Raw genomic sequence first — 22,702 nt, 5'->3', positions numbered from 1 at the left:
TGATCTGGTTTAGTGCAGCAGTCTTTATATTTTGTAAATCCCAAATTATACTCAGCAAGGAAGAGAACATGGCTGTTTGCCCTTGAAAGCAGTGGAGGAGTAATCTGTCTGGTTTCCTCTTGTTTTTAAAAGAGTAAAATAAGACAATACTTACTGTGTAGAAGTTATCTCTTCTCAGGATGCAGTGGAATTTAAGTTACATTTAACCCAATGATGGAGTCACCAGATCTAGTCCATACTTAAATGTCTTCAATTTAACATGGCTTCATAGGTGTTCTCAAAAATATGAATATATTTTCTTCATGTAGTATGTTTCCTTCTATTCTAAGTTTTTCTTGATTTCATGAAGAGGCACTTTTTGAAATATTTTTGATGGCTAAACTCCTTTTTTGAAATCACTGCTGTTGAAAAATTATTGCCTCATCTTCTATATTCTGTATTCTGACACTGAGCAGTTTGAAGCAATCCAATGGCTACAGTGTAACTATTCTCTTTTATTACTAATACAACTGAGATTTCATTTAGTATCATCTGGAATAGCAGAATTTAAGATTATGATTAATAATGCACTAATGAAAAAAAAGCTTACATGAGAAATCAAAATTAGATGGTTTATCTGATCTGATCCACATCAAGATTTTTCAATATTTGGCGAGCATTTTTATCTCATCTCCTAATTCATAAACATGTATAGAGTCATAGCAGCACATAATATATTGATTTCTGCAATTACATTTACTTTGATATACATGTACTAGTATATTGGTTTTTCATGTTGCTTGCTGAGCTCCTGGAAAGTGATCCAGCACTGATTATAAAGCATCTGCACCAATGGGTAAAATGTTTCTCTATGATATAGTCTCTGCTTACTTTTCTCCCTGTAATATCAAAATTTGCCAACCAGTAATACAAATCACCCAAAATCTGTCTGGACATTAATGACTGAGCCTCTGGAAAGGTTATATTCTTTCATAATAAGAGGGTTGATGGATCTCTCAATTCAGACAAAATATCAAACACTATTTCTGAACACTGAACCAACTCTGCTGGGGTCAGAACAGGCCTGAGAATATTTTAAAAAAGATTTAAAACTTTTAGTGCTTTAAGAAAATAGATTATTGTAAGGGACCACCAGAGGTCTTTTCAAAAACAGTTTTGAATTTATTCATTTATTTATTTACTAGAAGGTAAGTAGTTGTGAAAGTTTATTTCTCAGACATCTTCTTGCAAATTAAAGAAAGTCACATGACTACAAATATGACAACTCTAAAGGACATTTGTGAGGAGCCAATTCAGTTTTGTTATCCTCAACAATGGTTGTCAGAGGCATACTGGGGAGGGGTTGCACATGTGCCATGTCCAGGAGGCAGCCAGGAAAGCCTTATCTCTGGGGGACTTTTCCTGGCCACCAGTTCATATCACAGGTACATGGGACGGAAGGGGAACAATGAAGGCACTGTACCCCAGAGACACTCTCCAGCCAGATGGCAGAAGGTCTCTGACAATGGACTGCGCTGGGACATCAGACTGGGCGCCAATGGTCTCCTGTCAGCAGGCACATTTTGGGAGGAGCCAGGGGCATAAAAAGGGACTGCACCCCAAGCTCCAGGGGCTGGTCTGTCCTTTGCCTTTTGACTCTTCGTGGGGCTTTTCAAACTTGCTTTTGGAGTCCTGCCCTTGCTGCCTCCTGCCGGCCCTTACATCTGTCCTGGGTCCCTGACCAGCACTCTGCCTGCTTTGTCCCAGTATCCCTGTCCCTGAGTCCAACTCTGCCTGCCTCTGAGCCTGACCACAGCCCATCCTCCAGGCTCCTGGCCCTCCTGCCTGATCCCGGCTCACCTCGTGTCCAGCCGCTGCAGAAGCAGTGCCGAGGCAGGCACCGTGCACAGCCTTGGGATGTTGACAACACTCCCTGACCTCCAGGGGTAACGCCATCTTTCCCCTCTGTCTCCCCTCTTCCGCTCTCCCTCACATTTTTATTCCTCTTTCACTGTCCTCTCTAGCCCTCTTTAGTAGAGTAGCTCCCTTTATTTTGTCTTTTTGTTGCCAATAATCGATTCTCAAATACAATGTTTCCCTCATTTGGCTTAATTTTGTTCCTGACCATCCATCATTATCCTCACAGTTCCCAGCATTGGAATGTGACGACATTATACTGTGCATTGATGCAATTTTCCAACTGGGATTTTTTGTCTCTTGTTTTGAAGGATATTTTAAAAAAATGCAGTGAAACAACAGCAAAAAAAAGGCCTTAAACGCTGTTATCCAGCCAATAGAAGACAGCCACACTTGTCTTCCTGGCTATCCCTCTGCTGATTAGAAAAAGGGCCTGACATACACTTCTGCACACAGATCATTTTTATTAATTATGGTCTTTGCTGAGATAATATCACTGTTTCCTTTTCCTGATCCAAATAAAACTGACTTTCTCACCTATAATCTCTACTTAAAGAGGACAGTTAGACAAGTACCAGTTCACAGGAACTGGCCTGTCTGCTTCCTCCCACCAACTGATCCAAAGACTCATATCCATTCCTAGAAAGTAGTAGTACCCTCTCTGTTTGACTTTTTTTTTGTTGTTGTTGTTTTTGAGCCCCACTATGATTGCTAAGAGCTACTATCACAATCTCTGTAATATTTTATAAAGGGTACCTTACATTTGTAGCTGAGTAGTTCACCAAACTACTAATTTTAGGTGATTGAAATGATAACACAGAAAAGCTTACAGTTTTGGGGTATTTTTAAGATAGCTGTACCATGATAATTTGTTTCATGTTTTCTGACATTGTACTGGAAATAAAAAGCTGCATTATTTACAAGTCTTTCCAGTTATCAAAGGCAAGGGATTTTTTTTCTTAGAATCCAACATGTATGCTTAATTTGAGAGACCAATAAACTCTTGTATCCCACCTATTTTCAGAAGATTAAAATATTCTGAAAGGCCATAGTTCCTATAAACCATTAAGAATACACATAATAATCTTCTAATTTATTTTGAAAGCTCAGATCTTGGAAGTGTTTTCAGAATGTATATTTTTCTCTTTCCATGACAGCTGTTTCAAAATTTTTATTGTCCCAAAAGAAACAAAACTGCCTGGATTTTCAGTCCTAATCATCTCACTTTGGGGCATGTGAAACAATCTGTTGCTTATTCTTCAGCACTAGCTAGTGGGATTTAGAAAGACTTGGAAAGATCTGTAAAGATGTTCACACAACCAAAATGATGGATTACTTGCACAAATATTGCAATAATATAGTTCTTTATTCACAGGCAGATTAAATAAACACCAAGAAGATCAATATCACTTGGTGTCCAGTTCTGGGCTTCCCAGTCTGGGAAAGATGTTGAGATGCTTGAACACATCCAGAGAAGGGCAACAAGGGTTGTTGAAAGAAACACAAGCCCTATGAAAAACAGTTGAGGGAGCTGGGGTTGTTTAGCCTAGAGAAAAAGAGGCTCAGGGAGACCTTATTACTCTCTAAAACTACCTAAAAGGAGGTTTTAGCCCAGTCTCATCTCTTCTCTGCGGTTGGTCTCTTCTCACAGGTAACCAGTGAGAGAACAAGAGATCACAGACTTAAGCTGCACCAGGGGAGGTTAGGCTGGAGATTAGGAAAAAAAATCCTTCACAGTAAGAGTAATTGGACATTGGAATGGGCTGCCCATGGAGGAGATGGAGTCCTCACCCATGGAAGTGTTTAAAAAAGACTGGTTGTGGCATTCAGTGCCATGGTTTTGTTGATAATGTGGTGTTAGGTTATAGGTTGGACTTGATGATCTCAAAGACCTTTTCCAACCTAGTTAATTATGTGATTCTGTGCTCACAACTTAGCCCAATCAAAAATATGGAATTTAACTCACTGAATGTTACATTTTAATTAATACTTATTCTTCTCTTTCTCTTTGTAATGTGAGAAGCACCAAGAACAGCAGCAGCAGAACCCTACTGACAAGAGCCACTGCACAAGTCACATTCACAGGTGGGTCGATACAAGAACTAGAATTCTCACAAAGGCTTCTTACCTTTTACCTTTACCTTTTACATTATTTGAAAACCTGAACACATAAACACTCACCTAGATCTGCCAGGGACTCCCCTGGTACCACACCTGAGCCCCTCTGCTCTCAGCCTTAGAGACACATAGGTGTTCTCACAGACACAGAGATAAGCTCTTAAGTAACCTAAAACATTGTATGATCCAAATACTTTTTTAAGCAGGAGGGGATATGAAAATAACATTTTGTTTGTTTGGTTTTCTTTTAATTTGGAGTTTCACTCAAGAAGATCCCTGGGAAATCAGATAAAGCATAACATTAAAGTAGTGGGAGACAGAAGTAAAGTGCTTTCTGTAAAAATAAAGAAGTTTTAAAAACCAGAAAAATGTTGAGACTTCCATTTAAAATAACATATGCACAATGTATTTGCATGTTAAAATAGTTTATGCAAATCTGGGCCAGTTATCATGTTCCTGACAGGTTTTTAATGTGAGATTAACACAACAGCAATTCTTTATACCATTACATTATTTTTGCTATTTGTTCAGTTCTTCTATAAAAAACTTGTCAGTTCCATTTCTTCAATATTTATGATTTTTAATTAGGTCATAAAAATCATTGTTTTTTTCAATAATGCATTTTCCCTAGAGTTTTCAATAAGAAGATAAAAACTTTACTTGCAAGGTTCCAACAATACCCAATTATACAATTCAAACTCTAAACTATAAATTCTTTTAAAAGTCAGGAGAACTTTGATTTAGTCATTTTTGCTCTATATCACTCTTGATTGTTTAAGCTACTAAGTAGCTACAAACTCTCCAAAGAAGACATTATGCACGTTAATCTTTTTCTTTCACCTTTGTAGGATGGCCTTTCACTGATCGTTCATACATCTGCTAATTGTGGCATTCCTAAGAGGCAAAAAGGTAACGTCTGATTTGTGTTGGGTAGAGAGTAGAAGTAAATGTTGCATGAGCACTGTCTTCTTGTTGCTTTCTTAGAAATTCAAGTATTTTCCATAGAAAAATATGCATTTGCTATAATACAGGATAAATCCTCATCAGTTGTCTATCATTAATTATAGGTTTATTCTTTTAATTAGACCTGAAAGACAATTTTATTTTTAAAGTTTTAGTGATCATCCCAGAATAGCCCATCTTACATTTAATTTACCTTGCATTGTAAATAGACCTGGAAATTTAGAAAAACTTAATGCATTAGACACATACTTTAGGCCATTTAAGCTGGATTTGGCATACAAAAAACATGTATAAACACTAGGGTTCATGTGATAAAAATTTCCAAAGAACACTGCAACCTTCATCTGGAACTTCGTCCAAGGACTCTTCTTCCTCAGAGTGCATCTTCCACCTCAAGATTTGTTGCTCCTCATCACCATGTCAAAAAGGCTGAAAGACATTTTATAAAAAGCCTAGCAAATCATAATTGTTTAGGAGTACATCTGACGGGCTGATTTTTTAAAATTTAATATTAGTGTGAATTTATTAGGTATTTCAGAGAACAATGCTAAAGGACATCAGAAGATTTTTTTTTTTTTTACTAAGTAAGTTTTTTTAATTTTTGGAGGGAGAAAACTCTATTGACATCTGTTTGCATTAAAAATAACCTCAGTAATCATAAAAAAGGAATTTTGAAATTATAAACTTAAATTTTCTTCTCACTTTTGGGCCTACTTAAACTCAGAGACTAGGTTTATTTATATTTAATGCCATTTTGAGCTGATGCTACAAATTATGGTGGTTCCAGGGTGCATATCTGAAAGCAGGCATCCATCTGTCCTGTGTTGCTGAGGATGGCTTTGGAGGTTAAAGCAGAACAAATGCAGTACTAGAAAGGAAAGAAGCAGAGAAATACAAATTAGGTTTGGATTTGGATATGGGTTTGAAGGGCAATAAAGGACAGGAGTGTTTCATGGGGCCATTATGTCCCTGTAAAGCATGCTTTCTCTAGCTCAGGGAATTCCTGAGGAGCTGGGAGTGACAGCAACACAGAAAAGAAGAATTATCACCTTAATAAGCTCATTTGTTGTACTATTTCTAAATATGCAGCCCTGGCTATTCTTCAGCAACTACAGGAGTGAGTCAAGGATTTGCTGGGTAGGGCTTTGTTAGGGTCTTACTAACCTGGCCGATGGCCATCCTTGTGGCTTAGATGCTGGGCCCTGGGTTTGGCCTCAGCCCTGCTTGGCTGGTTGGAGAAGCCAAGGAAAGGACATGTACCCCTCACATATGGGTTTCAAGCAGCCTCTCTCAGTCCCTAGGACAAAATGGGATCATACTTGAACACATAGGGAAGAAGCATTCATGTCTAGCAGAGTATAGCTCTGTTCAGAAGATGCTCTACTCCAAATCCTGCTCTTCTCCTGATCAAATTCTGTGAAATCTGCCAGCAAAGCCTTGCTTTCCATAGTGCTCTTCTTCTGGTCTCCATAAAAGCTAAATGCTTTTTATCAGGTTCCTTATTAGACCAAGTAGCAACATTCTGCAGGGAGCCAAAGACTGTATGTAGCATTGCTAGTATCCTGTTAAGTATCAATGTAGCATTACGAAAAGAAAACTAAGAAAACTGTTGTCTCAGTGAGGTTTTTAGAAAAAAGCTTAGGAAACAGTACACAAATTCTTTGTGCTGGAGCATCCACCACCCAGGGGGAAAGAAATGCAAGATTTAAGCTCTTATATATTCTTAATTCAGAGGCTTATTATATTTGCATCTTGATTCAGTCTTAATTATATGATCGCAATGGTCTTTTCCCCTGTGTTTAGTTCTGTGCACTGGCAGGATAATGGTTAGTTAGCAAACAGCTGTTCAATATTTTGTTTTGTTCTTGTGCATTTTGTTGATCTATACTGTATTTATTGCACAGTTTTCAACCTCTTTATAAATGCAGAAATATTTATTTACATCTGGGGTTTTGCATAAAACTAATCATTACACTATATTTAAGTGTTTCAGAGGTATGAAACATTTTCACAGTATCTCTATGAGATGAAGGGCTGGTGTATATATACCATTGTTGCAGATGGGGACAGACAATTTAAAATAAAAATGTCTCCTGGAGACCTGTCTGAGACACTGCACGTGGTCTTCCAAAGTACTGTTCCTTTTCACTGCACTTTGCAGATTCAAAGCATATCCCCACTGACCTGTCTATACATCAAACACCCTGCTGATCCCTTCAGTAGATGACTTCTACAGGAGCTATACCCCTAGTTGCTTGCTGTTCTGCAGTCATATATCTTTCCTTCCCACCTTTGTGCCATTTTTGTTGCTCTTCTTCTTAATTCCTGTATCAGTATTCTTGAGTTAGGAAACTCTAAAATCATCTGATATTACTCATGCTTAAATCTATGAGGAAGTGCAATTAATTTCATCCATGAAAACCTCTCATTAACTATATTACATGGTTTTGTTTCTCTAGCCAATGTATCAACAGAGTAAATATATATCTACTCTGCTGTCTTTTGTTAAATATTTTTTCCTAATGAAGCTTTAGAGATCACTTCTTTCTCAATTTCTACTTATACCATATATTTCCCTACCCACAAAAATACAATGTAAATTGAATGATGTCTGTTGCGCTGTGTTGCACACTCATTGCCTTCTTAATCTTACTGTAAAAATACTTAATTGATCAATTAAGGCAAACAGCTGTAAACAATTCACAAAATTGCATATACATTTGTCATTTGTGTGAAAAAAAAAACAACAGTAGCAACAGGGTTTTGAGGTTATGCTACCTTTTGAAAAAAATGTATTTTGCTAGATTACACAAGATTTGACAAACTTCAGATGGATAAACATTTATAGCTAGATATTTTCTGTTTTCAAATGCCAACAATATGGCCAGGACCTGAGTTAAACCACTGAAGTCATTGCATGTTAGACTAACATTCTAAACATAATAATGGCATTTGCAGAATATTACTGGTAATTCAAGTTGAACATGTGACAAAGTGCATGTAGATCTGGTCCATTTTTTTCAGAATCATTGTCCTAAATAAGCCTGCTGTGTCAAGTCAAAATCCAAGCAGCTTTTCCTATCATAGATATTTTTCAAGATGAATTTTTAGATACAGTGTAAGATGCCAGAATGTTTCATGGGACTTATAAGATGTATAAAACTGGTTCTGTTGCATTTTTGGCAGGGTTTTTTCTAGTAGTTCTTTACAGACCAGAAAAAGTTTTAAATCCTGATATTCTAGTCTCCATAGGTTTACTACTGTGTGTGACACATACCTGTGTGCTCACTGCGAAAACCTGTCAAAAGACAATGATGGATTGTTCTCCACCCTTTTCATGAGTGTATTTGACTACAGAATGTGTATGCCGTGATGAAGCAGTCCTAGTGTTTTTGATGTGACAGTGTGATCCCATATCCTTTCTCTTGATATGCCCTGCAGTCATAGAGCTCTGTTTTTCCTCATATCACCAGCAGACACTTCAGTGGAACTATGTGCATACCAAATACACATGGCAACTCTGGAATCTCAGCACAGTCCTGACACTGGCAAATGAAAGAAGCATAACAATATTTGATTCATGGCAGGCACTGCATTTTCAGACAATATTTATGTTCAAATGTTGGAAAATACATTAACTTTCAAAAATTTCTCAGCATTTTCTGATTATTTTACTAGCCCTAGTTAACATAAGGATAATTGCTTTGAACCCAGCCACCTTAAAGATGTTAAAAATTTCAGAGAACACAATAATGTGTGCAACTGGGAAAGCATAAACCCCCACCTGTAATATGGAAATACACTGGTTTAAAAAGGAAATAAAAATAATAAAATCAGAAGTGGTCATTTTATTCAACATTCTTGAAATATTTTTTCCCTGTGAGAACAGAGTTATCTGGCATCTCAACAAATGCAACTGTCTTGCATCCCTTTATGAAAACTACTTGCACTCAGATATATAGTGACCTTCTTTTAATTAGATCTGTACACATGTTACTAAAGAGATAAACATCTTTATCCACAGATTACAAATTAATAGTGAGGTACAATAACGTCCATACAATAACTTCCGTTCTTTGTTTAAGACCCATATCCCAGCCTTTAAATATGCTTGTAAAAAAAATTGTTCAAGTAGTAATATTTGTATAAAACATATTCCACATGCAAATTGCCTCAAAAGCAGATGTCTTGCTTCCAGTGTATGTTGTTGTAAGAGCACCTAGATAAATGGCAGCATCAAATAATCATTATAGAAAGTACCAAAGACAAATATATTCTTGCAATCTTTAAAGAATGCTTTAGATTTCACATCAAAAATACTGTAGTTGACATGTTAATTATCTATTTCTATGAAAACTGGGCTATATTTCAGTTTCTGGCACTTTTAAAGTTGTTTAATTTTTCTTACCTCATCTTTCTATTATATCTTCTTTTTATTGAGAAAATAAATATAGCAGGATCACAAAAAATCAGCCTAACAAAGACATAAAGAGCAGCATTTCCTAAATGGGATGGATTATTTTATATTGCATACATATATTCATAGTTCAGCCATTCAATTCTTTTTCCTTTTTTGCAGCCACCTGTAGCCTGTTTGGGAATGGCAGACACTACTGTGACTTGATACTTCTCTACCAATAGTCAGAGAGTATAACAATAAAATATTAAATACACATGTAATATTCATTAAAGAAAAATAATAATTTAAATAATAACAAAGCTATACAACTAAAGCCTCATTCATGCCCCTTTTCATGGCCTGTGCTGGTGAGCAAGTTGAAAGTGAATCAGAATTAGCCAATTTTAATGAATACTTTAGAATCATTCCTTATTGATGTTAATTATTGCATCCATTTTGAAACATTTTCATCCTTTAGAAATTTCTGAATTGGAAAGGTCTGTGAATCCCTTTTACACTTTTCAACCCCAATAACTTTTACCAGTAGTAAGAAAATTTCACTATGACTTGATGAGAAGCCAGAGAGATTCCAATGGTGAGGAGTCATTGATAAAATGGGTTCTGGAATCTGTTGCTGATGGCTGTGATCCATCTGCAGAGCTACATCTGAACAGTGTGTGGACCGGTGGGCACAGTACAAGAGAGCATTTTTTTGAGTTAGCATACCCATTGGATGTTTTTCTGCACACAGTGCCCTGCATGACCAGGGAGGTACATACAGGCTGTATCTGGAGCTGTGCTCAGTCTCAAGGTTTGGATAACTGATCAGCTGGACAGTCTCAGGGCATAAACATTCTAGCAGAATAGGCAAGGGTATGCACTTGAACAGAGGCATAGCTTGTTCTTTGCCTCTGGAGAGTAAGGAAGGCAGCTGTGAAATAAAAGTGTGATGAAACATCTTCAGCAGCTGGCATGGAGCTAAAGCCTGCTCAGTGCCAAGAATATTTCTGTTATTAATAGTGCATGTCAGTGATGTGGGCATTTACCAATGTCCTGACAAATTCCACTACCAGTGTTGACTAATGGAAAAAAAGAAAAAGATATATAAAGTTTGCATATTAATAATGTGCAGGAAACACCAAGTAAATGTTGCTCTAATGTATTGTTTGATTTGTATTTTTTAACACTTTCATACAGCTGACTTTGGCCTGACTACACATACAGATAACAGCTGGTTTTCTGGTGGCAAGCTCAGCAGCTGGAATATAAACCCTACCCATAGTGTGTGCTTCCAAAGGAAGGCTTCATAGCTAATAAGTTGGCAAGAAGGTAAAAAAAACCATGAGACTGCTAAAAGGTGTAATGTTCACTATCATACCCCTAGACAACATACCAAGCAGTAACACATCTGACATTAAATCACCATTACTGTCAGTAATATTGTGTTTAAATCTGTTCCCCTGAAAGATCTCTCCATTAAATATCTTTCATACTAATATGTGTCCTGATTGAGTGGAGCCTGTCCCTCCAGAGACAGAGTCTGAATTTCTGTCTACTTTATGATCCTATCCTTGTAACAGTCTTGATCTTGCAGCTCAGGATTAAGGTAGGACATCACATCTTACACTCTCTTATTTCTCTCTCTGTTGGGAATAAAACTGACTTGTTTCACTCAAAGGTTTAACTATTTTTGTACATTTGTTTGAGGGCATAATTTGGTGCTTCACAGAAAACTTGACATAAAATTTAAAGCAATAGTAGATAGATCCCAGGAAAACACTGCCCAATGTCCAATTTATATGTCCATATCTTCTATATATTATACCCAAATATTTGCAATAAAATGCTTGATATTGTTTAACCATTAAAAAAAAAAAGGTACCAGGGAGGCAGAAAGAAAAAAAGAACCTGGCATAATATTCCATAATGTTTCTATGTATCTTGTTGCTATCATAACATTTAAGAGAGATGAGGCCAAATAATATCTGCAGTGGAGCACATGCAACAGTAGGAAGAAGAATCCTTAAAAATTTTAATTCTACATTACTTAGAAGAACTATTATCAGCTAGACTTCACAATGGCTAGAGAAATTAGGAGCCCCTAATGTAGATGCAACACATGATCTTACTGACTTAAGTGAGTCAGCACAGATATATAAAATAAAATAATTTACCACCATTAAAAAGAAACTATGTAGTGATTAAAACATGACAGGTGGCAATACTTTTCTGCACACTTCCTGGATTGTATTGAACAAGTCATCTGGCCTACCTCTAAAAATAAAAGTGCTGTGAACTTTCAGAAATTATAACACTGCCAAAAGTTAGGAAGATTTGTCTACAGATGACTGTTTAGTAAAAAAATAATTCCTACTGCTAAACCAATGAGCCATTAGGATGTGCCATTTTAATCCAGAAAAACATTACTTCTCAATCTATTTGCCCAATTAACTTGTAAATTAAAGAAAGTGAAAAATGCTAAACCTTCAACTAGATATAGAATTAAGTTTTTCTTTATTTTCTAGAGTTATAGTCAGTCCATTACATTACTGGTGAAAAAACTAAGTTGGTATTCTGTTTAAATGGACTCTGAGTTTAATTTCTTAATAAATATACTTTGTTATCAACTATTCATTTACACAGACACTTTGGATTCGATTAATTATAATAATAATATTAATGGTTATTATTTACACAAAGGTGATGTGATTTTGATGTTGTTTGAAGTTCTCTTTTGTTTTTGTTAAAATTTATCTTGGAGAGAAAATCATAGTTTCTATGATTTCCCCTTTTTTTTTAGCATTCAATGGAAGATTATTTGTTCACATTTCTTAGAGATATATGGCATAATTAAACAATATCAGCACTCCTGATGTTTTCAGTGTGTGAATGCTACATTGATGTTTACAAAAAAACCAGCATGATATTTGCTTGACAGTGTGGGTCTACCTTCTGTGACACTTTTGACAAAATAGCCTTTATGAGGGCTTTTGTTTTGGAAATGTCATTGAAGTGTATTCAATATAATTCGATATAATTAAAATAGCACACACATGGACTAATGCTCCATGCGTTCTCTGAGCCAATGAGAAATCTGCTGACAAAGTAAGACTGACATTAGCAAAGTTATTTAATTCACTATGTTGTCCTCAGGGAGTAGTATTGATCCAAGCATAGGCAAGTGAGAAAGTAGTTACAGCAGTAGGCAGAAATTTCCTGGAGTCTTAAGACAATGAATATTCTTGAAGAAATGTTTGTCTGACATAAAGGTCTTCACTTCTGCTCACATTCAATCATTATTCTTCTGAGTGGTTCTTTTCCTCTGCCTATGTGTTCTGGAATATTGCATAGATATTACATTAGTGTGAATCTGGACAAATGTCACACTTCACACAAGGACTGTCCACTGTAGACCCATTACTGTAGGGAGTAGAAGCACAATTTGTATAGGAATAGAGTTGGTATAGGACCAATTCCTCACAGAGTGATCTGCATCAGTCTCATAGTACATGAACAGGGTAAGCAGAACCAGTCTGCTCATAGTAGTCAGCTGTATCCAAGAATCTACATCACCAGGCATGTCCATCCCAATGGGGCAGCTTTGAGTCAAGCCAGGAATTTAAGTCAGCAAGTCAGGGTCAGGATGTGCAGACCTAGAGAAGCAAAACTAATTTTGTGAGTAGTGGTGAAGCATAAAGCTGTAACTTTGTTTTTCTTTGCCTATTTTAAACATCAAGACCATAACTCTGCACTGAAAGTAGAAGAGAGAGACATGGAAAATGAGATAGTCTTGCATCTATGTTACCTTTTGACAGCCTTCTCTGAGGTACACTTGCCCTGCCTTCTGCCCAGACACAAACTCTTTATTTTCAAGACCCTGAGCAACAATCCAAAACCCCTGCAGTTCAAAAGTACAGAAAAACCTTCCATCTGGTCAGATAGTCTCCAGTCTGACATCTTCACAGGACCTGTTTATGCTACAGTCTTCTGCTCTTAGGCCAACAGGATGGCAGAAAGACATTTTGGCCTTGCGGTGAGTGCATAAAAAACCCTCTGCATCTCCTGTTGTCAGCTTACACTTGACAGAACTGAGCTTTTTTCTTGTTAGTGGGAAACCTGTCTTCAGCTTCTACTATTAGGGAAACCTTCAACCTGAGCAACCTGAACCACTACTGCCTTGCCATCCAGGACACATGAATGAGCAGCATACATGATACCTGGATGGGCAGTTTGCACACAAGCCTGACATAATTTTATGTTTCAGCACTCACTGCTCACAGGTCTAGCTCTCCATAAGCTCCCTGCCTCCATGATCCCCATGACCCCTTCAATTAGAGAGACCATCTCAACTAGTTGTGGTGGTTTTGGACAGGAAAATTTACAACTAACATATATAAACATGCAGAAAACACAGGCAGAACTTCTATTCTCTGCTTAAAAACCACTTTCCAGACTGCATGAGCTTTTTCTATTACTAATATCCAAGCAAACACTGTCAAATTCTAAAGAGAAAATGCATGGAGCTTGTGACATGTATGTACTCAAGTGTTTACAGCGTAAGGGAGACGCAGCCTTTTCTGCTTTCTATTTAGTTGAGTCAAGTCTTTGTAACCCAGTGAAATGAGCTCCAACATCTGGGGACTGATAATCCCTCAAGCAAAGACATCTCACAGTTCATTATTGAAGACATTTTTTAAAGTTGCTTCGCAGTCAAAATTGCCTCCTTTCGCTTGCCTTTTGCTGTAGCATTTGGGGAGATATCAGCATGAGTCGCACAGTGTCCTATATATAGTACTGTGGGAGGCATCAAGAGGGTTGGGCTCAGTGATGGGCTGGTGTTATGGTAAGCGGGAAAATATGGTAAAGGCCTATTTCAGAAAAGGTGTCATGATCTTCCAGGGCACCTCAGCCTGAAATACTCTGTAGGATACCAGAGACTTAAAAGCATTCAGTGGGAAGGCCAAGCTCAGATTTTACTTTTAAAGTACTTTCTTCAGGCCAGACCCACTTCATTACATGCAGGTTCAGTTACCAGATACACAGATTTGTAATCTGAAAGAAATATGTTCTAAGAGTGATTAGATAAAAGATGCACTCTTCTTGGATGTTGCACATTTAGCAACTCATTGTGAACTGCTCAGTCTAGTTTTCAGACTTCTGAGTTTGGAATAGTGGAATAGAGCAGCTGTTTATCTGTGGAATACCAAATACTTAAAAGTTCACCAAGGTCTGATGCATTATTTAATCCCTCATTACAAATACATTCCAGCCTCAAAAAGAGAAGAATGAGAGATACTTTTAACAACATATAAACATATCTTAAGGCATATGTCAAAAGGATTGGGCATGACTCATTTCTGTGGTGCCCAGTGACAGGACAAGGGGCAATGGACGCAAGGCAAAACACAGGAAGTTCCAACTCAATATGTTGAAAAACTTTATTGTGAGGTTACAGAGCATTGGAACAGGCTTCTCAAAGAGGTTGTGGAGTCTTTTCTGGAGGTACTCAGAATCTGCCAGGATGTGATCGTGTGCAACCTGTTCTGGGTGAACCTCCTTCAGCAGGGACTTTACACTAGATGATGTCCAGACATCCTTTTCAATCCCAACCATTCTCTCATTATGTGGAATCAGAGAATATTATTGCAATCTATTTCAGAGGAACTAGTACTCAGTAATTTATAGGCTGTGATTAATGTACAAGATTCATTACTGCTGCTGAGAAGGAAAAAATGTAATTTAAAATCCTACAGTACAAAAAGCAGAGCAAATGAAAGCATTTCCCAAAGATGCATGATTATAAGATAAACGTACCTTGAGACTGAAATCATGCAGTTTTCTAAAACTTAATTAGGTGAAAGTCCATGTGGTAAAAGAAAACCCAAGTGGATAAATGACCTTTATTTTGGACCCTGCAGTGTTAGCCTACAGTTTATTAAATATTAGCATTCAGTGTGGTTTGTGTGCTGAACTGAAAATAGAGACAAAATTCAACAAATCTGCCTTCACTTCTGCAAGTCAGCTATATAAAACTTCCATAAAATCAGATGATTTTTCTCTGTGACCAGTACTTTTCTGTCATGATTTATTTTTTTTAATAAAACATAGCTACTATTTTATCTTCTCTATATGGTTTATTTAAATAATGAGAACTGCACAAAAGAGGTGGGAAAAAAAGGAATAAAAAGAAGGAAAATTACTTTTCCCTTCAAGTTCTAGGGGTCCCTAGGGTTTGCATTTCGATCTCCAATAGGAAAAATTGACTTCCTATTCCTAAGGGAAACGAGAAAATCCATTATCTTTGATAGAAAATAGAAATACCTTAATCTTTTTCAATTTTAGCCAAGTGGTTTCTTCTGATTGTTAACCAGTACATTGAACATACAGCCCATTGTTCTTTCGTAAAACTTTCTATCAAGCATCCAGTTTTGATACTTTATATTCTGTCAGACTCATACTAGTGACAGAGTGGGTATTTTCTCATTTTCATCTCAAAATGTGCAAACACTAGATAACAGAGTATTAGCTACAGCTCTGATGGTGTGTCTGGCTGACTTGGTTTAGATATTTCTAATTTTGAAATCCTTGTAATTATGCAGGCATCTCCATGTACATTATGACTTTGTTTCTCTCTGTAGCAATTTCTTCTGTTCCCCATTTTCATTTATTAAGTATCAACCACTGCATCATCCCATATTTTTATGATACATTGAATATTATATATTGAATAAAACCAAATTATAAAAACTTTTTAACAACACATACACCTGTAAGTAACCTGTGGTTGCCTTTGCTCCTTCTGTACAATTTTTGACATTGAATAAACCATACCTGAGGCTCCTTCTAAGAAGCAGATGTTCTCTTCCATGCACATACCTCCAGTACCCATACAGGTATCTTTCAAATCTGGTAGCTTCAAAATGAAGGAAGAAATTACTGAGGTGAAGAAAGAACTTCAAGAAATTCCTGGTCAACTACAACAGATCAGAAACAACAACAGCAGAAAGAGGCCACATTATAAAAGATTTCTATCCAGTGAAATTAGAAGTATGGAAGAACAGGAGATATAGGATTCTCGTATTCTTATTTCAGATAATTCTTTTACACTGATTTTAGACAGAAGAGGTAAATAAATCCCTGTATCTCTAGTATGTCCTTGACATGGGTGTAGAAATCCATACCACTATTTTACTTTTGTCCAGTACTTTCCTTATTTCAGTGGATATATAATAATAGCTCGGTTTATGAGGAATAGAGGAAGAGGATATACTTATTTATGCAATACTAATGAAATAATCACTTTCCTTAGAACTCACTGAGAACATTCTTCATTTTCTTTTCTTAAAAGTTAGAAAACCTGCTTATTTTTTCCTTTCCTTCAGTGGTTTAACTTCCTAACAAATCTTACCCTTTTGTATAGTTTATCTTTTCTTCTTCATCTTTTTGTTCTCTGCTTCATATCTAACATCTAATGGTGACCTTCATTTAAAGTCTGTACTGTGTTTGGTCTTTCCCTCACAAATAGTGCTGAGAAGTGGATTTTAACAAAGTAAAGGATTTCCTTTGCAGCAGTCCATTAACTTTACAAAGGACACAAAAAGCTGCTTACACTAATGAATGTCTCTAAAGAGATAAAAAGAAAAAGAACTTTTTTCTTACAATTCTTAACATATGTGTAGCTTTGTCATCTCGAGGCCACTAATCAAGTTTCTGCCAGAGATACAAAAAAAGGAAATTGTTTCAAAATGAAAATTGACAGGAAAAAACAGACTTTTTAGAAAGGTGATCTCTCTAAGGATTGGTATGAGGATTATCTGCATTACAATTGTTTTGCTAATGGGGTGGAATCTTTTAGTATCAAAAGAATCTTTAGTGTGTCAAACCTTTCCATCACAGACTCATAGAATCATTTAGGTTGGTAAAGGCTTCCAGAAGCACCAAGTCTAATCTTAACACAGCACTGCCAAGTCTACTACTAGGCCATACCCCTACATCTGCAGTCTTAACTTTTAAATACCTTCACGGTTGGTGGCTCAACCACTTCCCTGGACAGTCCATTCTGAAGATTAGGCTTTTTGGTTGATTTTTTTTCCTAGTATTCAACCTAAACATCCACTGACAAAATTAGAGTCTGTTTCCTCTTGTCCTATTGCTTGTTTTTTTGGAAGAAACTGACACTCACCTCACTACAATCTCTTTTCAGGTAGTTGTAGAGATCAATAAGATCTTTCCAATATGAAAAATATACATGAAATTGTGCTCTTTTTTTTTTTTTTTTTTCTGCCCAGTTTGATCTGGGGAAGATTACTAGAAGTTACATATTCAAAATATATATAATTCTGATTAATATTTTCAATTCAGTATAGATAATAGACAGCTTACAATATAAACATAGGTACAGTAACTTCTATATGGTATATGTTACCAAATGTACTAAAAAGAATATTTCTTATTTTATTTTTACATATGCAAGCAAGAAATTATTTTTGAGGGGAAAAAAATAACAAAATTGCAAATGTAGTTGCTTTGGAAAACAAACATTTATTCCTACTAGAGCCGAAATATAGTCCTTAAATTTTAGAACTTAGTGACAATAAGTATATTAAAAGAATGATAATAAGACAAAAGTAAAAATTCATTAAAGGACTTAAAGTGAACTTTTCTTCAAGTAAATCTCATGTCCACAGTCACTGAGAGCATTTTTTTAAGGTGTTCTGGTGACTTAAGTTGTCAGACAAACCTGTATTATCTTCTAGATTCTTCATTCCTGGACAACTGAAAACAAGGAATCACTTTTTGGGTAGGGAGTACCTGGAAAAGAATGGAGGACATAGAAAAGTATGGATAACATAGTGGTTGCATTATAAGCATGCCTTTCCATAATAAAAAAATTCTACATTTGTATCAAGCAGTTCCTAGATTTCTTACCATTATGTAAAAACTGAGCAGATTATACTGTATGCTGCAATTCTTTGTCATGCACTGAACTCCTAAAACTGCCTTAGGAAAGCCTGGGTTGATTCTGACTTCAGGATTCTCAGCTTAATATCATCAGTTTAAATATTTAAAACTATTGTCTGAATGGGATAATGAGGATTCCATATTGATAATATAATGTTCTATAAAAGAGAACAGGCTCCCCAGGGAAGTGGCCAAAACACTGATTCCGGCTTCAGGAAGCGCTTGGACAATGCTTTTAGGCACATGATGTGATTTTTGGGGTATTCTGCACAAGGTCAGGAGCTGGGCTCAGTGATCTTGATGGGTCCCTTCCATTTCAGCATATTTTATGATTCTATGAAATATTTTTCCACTGTTGATTGGTTAAAGTAAATGTGAAATTACTTGTGCCTAAAATATCTACCCAATAGATAAATTATTTTGATTAGTGTTTAGCACAGAAAGGAAGATAGAAGCTGAATCTACAATATAAATCCTTAATAACAGAAGCATAAGACAGTGCTTCCTGAGGAAGTGACACTCAGCTTTACAGGAGAACCACATCCAACACTTTTCAGACATGCTTTAGTTCTGGCTATTTTTCTAATATGTTTTTGAACAGCAAACCAGACAGTGAGATGTAACTTGTTCCTCACAGAAGAGAAACATCAGAGCGAATAGTAAAAGCTGTGAATCTAGATAAAGCACCTCATTACCTAAGGGCATAATTTTAAAATGATTTGAAAAAGCAACATGACCTTTATACTGGCAGGAAGGGAGACTTTGGTTCATAATAATGCTAGATTTGATTGGTTGTATGGCAGTGTCATCTTCTCTTCTACACACTATGTTCTGTCAGGGTGTGTCTCAGTCTTTCAGCATCCAAAACTAACAGAAGAAGAAGAAGAAGAAGAAGAAGTAGATGTTCTTTCAGCACTGACTGTTACTCGAATGGTTCCCAGTGATCATCTTAACTGGATGTGAGATAAAGATTTTGAAACTTGCTGGGGGTTTCCTTCCTTTCTATGAGACCATTAGTTTGTCTGGTAAGTACCCATGAAAAACTGTATGGTATCATAAACCAGGAATCCTTCATTCAGGTACTCAGTAGCAAATCAAGTTACTTTTCTGAAGATGGTCAGAAAGGGGTGGAAAGTATTTCCCAATCATTTCCTAAATGAAGGCAAAATTGATTCTGTTTCCATTGGACATTAAAAAGGTTTCAGTATGTTATCCAGGTCATTCAGAAAAAGTTGTGTTTTAGTTAGGATTAAAACAAAATGTATTTGATCTCTTGAAGCTACAAATAGACCTGACACGTGGAATTAAAGGAGGATGGTTCTAAGGAGCTTCCTAAAGTATCTGTTATATCATTCAGATGTAGTTCAGATGGAATCACTGGAACTTGACAGTGGAGATGGTATTTTCCTATTCTTCTTCTCTATCCCTTCGTCTTAAAGCTCATAGCAGGTTTCCATATGACCGTACAATCTATAAACTATTTGCAGTCAGTGTTTGTAAAAAATGAAAGGCACCTAGAAATATAGAATGAGACAGAATATGCAACATCTTTGTATTCCTCCCTTACAAGTTGTTCCTGAGGTCCTGACTTCAAGGTTAAAGAATAAAATCTCACACTTTAGAGGTCCAGGCACTTTTCTGCAAAGATTGTAAAAAAAAGTATTTCATCCATAGAACCTTGACTGAGAAGGTAAAGAGAGAATGGCTTTTCACCTTCTCTTGAAGTATGAGATGGGAATCTAGAGGTAGAGGCAGGACACTGAGGAAGGCATAATCACTGTTCTGGTGAAGTTCATTAAGGGCTATTTCTTCATGACCCAAAATTTTGGAAAATGTATACAAAGAATACTAAAACATTGAGAACAAAACCTACCCTGTTTTTTCTTGGATTTTTTTTGAGGGTGCAAATAAAGAAAACAATTTGCTGAAAAGTAGTTTTATATGGGGTCATGCTGTCAGAATCCCTATATGTTAAACACCACTGTAGCATCTTTAAAGAAGCATGAAGAAACTTATCAAAGCCACCAGGTACATGTTCATGTCCTGAGACCTCCTTGGGGACGAGGATAAATGAGAGGGTTTGTGGAGAGAAGCTGATGTGTCCTGATTAAGTTTCTGTGATCAGGCATGATGTATGCAAGGTTGTGAGCAGAAATTCTATCAACAGATGTTTTCTGAGTTCCAATAAAACCTTAAATGTCAACAGATTCTGAAAGATTATAAAGAAATTATTTGCATCATGCTAGGCATCTCAGTCAAAATAATGAATATGCGCTGACATCAGTGTTCATCTCTGCCATCTGCAAATGCACTTCTTACACAGGGCTTCTATATTTCAAAATCCTAGGCAGTCCAATAGAAACTAATATTTTTTTTGACATTTTTATTCCTTCTGTAGGAAGAAATTTTGCAACATACTCAAACAAGGATCTATGCAGATTATTTATTTCCATAGAGAAAAAAAGAGAAAACCTTAAAGGTTTTCATTCCTCAAAACATTTTTATTCAATTGGTTTTGGTTTGCTGTCTGTTTTCCTTGTATATAAAACAAAAGAGCTTCTCTTATCCAGTGGTAACTTTATTCTTTGACTAAAGTATGGATTTAAAAAAAAAAATTATTCATTAGATTTTTTTTTCAATTCAGAATATCAGTCTTTTTTTTTTTTTTTTGCCTCTCTTATAATCACCCCTAGAGCTAATAAACTAATTTTGTAAGAGGAGCCCAAACTATTCACACCCAAAGGAAATTGAATTTCATCCCCATTTAGAAAAATATATCTGTACACACTTCTAGCATTTATTGAAGTTATAAGGTGAGTTTCCCTTGCTGAACATCCACCAGTCTCCTACTTTTTTTTTTTTTTCCTAAATTATTGTGTATTTTCTCAACTAAGAATACCAGAAAAAATGTAATAATTATGCATTTTATATTAAGTGACCAATGTTCCAAAAGCTCGGTCCTCTCCTGCAGAGGTTGGATCCAGGAAAACACATCAGTTGCAATGCAGCTGCAGTTAGGCAGAAAAGATGCTGTATAGAAAAAATAGAAATCTTGCTTCAATTTCTATATTTTCATTTTAACACAAGTAGTTTTTGCAGAACTTGTTTTATCACTATAAACAGGTATTTCAGTTGGAGCTGTTAGGTCCTACTTATATTTGTTCTGAGATAGGATACTTAAAAAAAATAGATTTGTCCATCTTTCCAGGAAAACATTTTGACAGTGTTCAAGGTAAAGAGTAGTGCTTATAATTCATGAGAGATGAGGTATTTACTTATATTCTGTGGCTCCCCACTAACAGTGTCATGTCATTATTCCAACTCCAGTCACAAAAAGCACAGAGGAAATAATTCTGCTGCAAAAAAAAGATTCTGCCAGCTTTGTCACAGAGAATTGCTTACTGCTTCATACCCTCAGGGAAGGCAGATTCCTCTAAAGGTGTGATGATCCCATATGGTCTTTCCAAGCAGGACAAAACTCATTTATGATTATTGCCTTCTAATTTTGCAGTGGGAACACAGGCCAGTTACCATGGGTCTCACAGACCTGCAACAACTCATTGCCACGATCTGTGAACCTAAAAGAAAATTCTCACACTTTGATTGGAAAAGATACCACATAAAGTGCCACAGCTCAGTACAGGGAAAAATACTCTGGGATATAATCACACAGTTGCAGCAGCAGCTTTGTTTCACAGCTCAGCAAAACCATTGATTTCTATATAAATATTTGTATCCAGGCTAAATAAACTTAGTTACCAGAACTGTATGCAAATCATCATGTCTAGATTTGTAAAATACTGAGTGGATAGTGGAGCTATAGGAAATTGCCTCAACTAGTGATCTCAAAATGTTTTAAGATCATTAAGGCTGGTATTCATCTGGTGTTGATACGGGACTGTTACTGTTTACCATCTGTATTAATGGTCTGGTGAAGAAGAAAGCAACCTCAGGAAATACAAAAGGTAAATCCAAGTTGAGGGTAGGAAATTATATGCTGAAAAATAGGGCTGTTGTACAGAAAGCCCTTAGAAGCTGAGGGTTGAATCCCACAATCAAGCAAACAAAGATATTTTTAATTTTATTAATTACCAATTTGATTTTTCTTTAGCACAATAAAATTCTGAAAACTGTTATTCTTTGCGTCCTGATCATAATTATCCTCATAAAGAACCCATTTTATTTCTGTGAGATATAGATTATGTGATCTGCTAATACTTTCCCCAATAATTGTGAAGGATTTGTCCAATTTCTACCACATTTTATCACAGAAGTAGAGAGCTCACAACTATTAAGTTCCAATAAGTCTCATGAAAACAGTCACAGGAATATAAAGATTATTGCCCCTACTACAAGAAAAAAGTT

The sequence above is a fragment of the Motacilla alba genome, chromosome 2, assembly GCF_015832195.1.
Source record: "Motacilla alba alba isolate MOTALB_02 chromosome 2, Motacilla_alba_V1.0_pri, whole genome shotgun sequence".
NCBI classification, from domain to species: Eukaryota; Metazoa; Chordata; class Aves; order Passeriformes; family Motacillidae; genus Motacilla; species Motacilla alba.
This window is presented reverse-complemented; position numbering follows the sequence as displayed.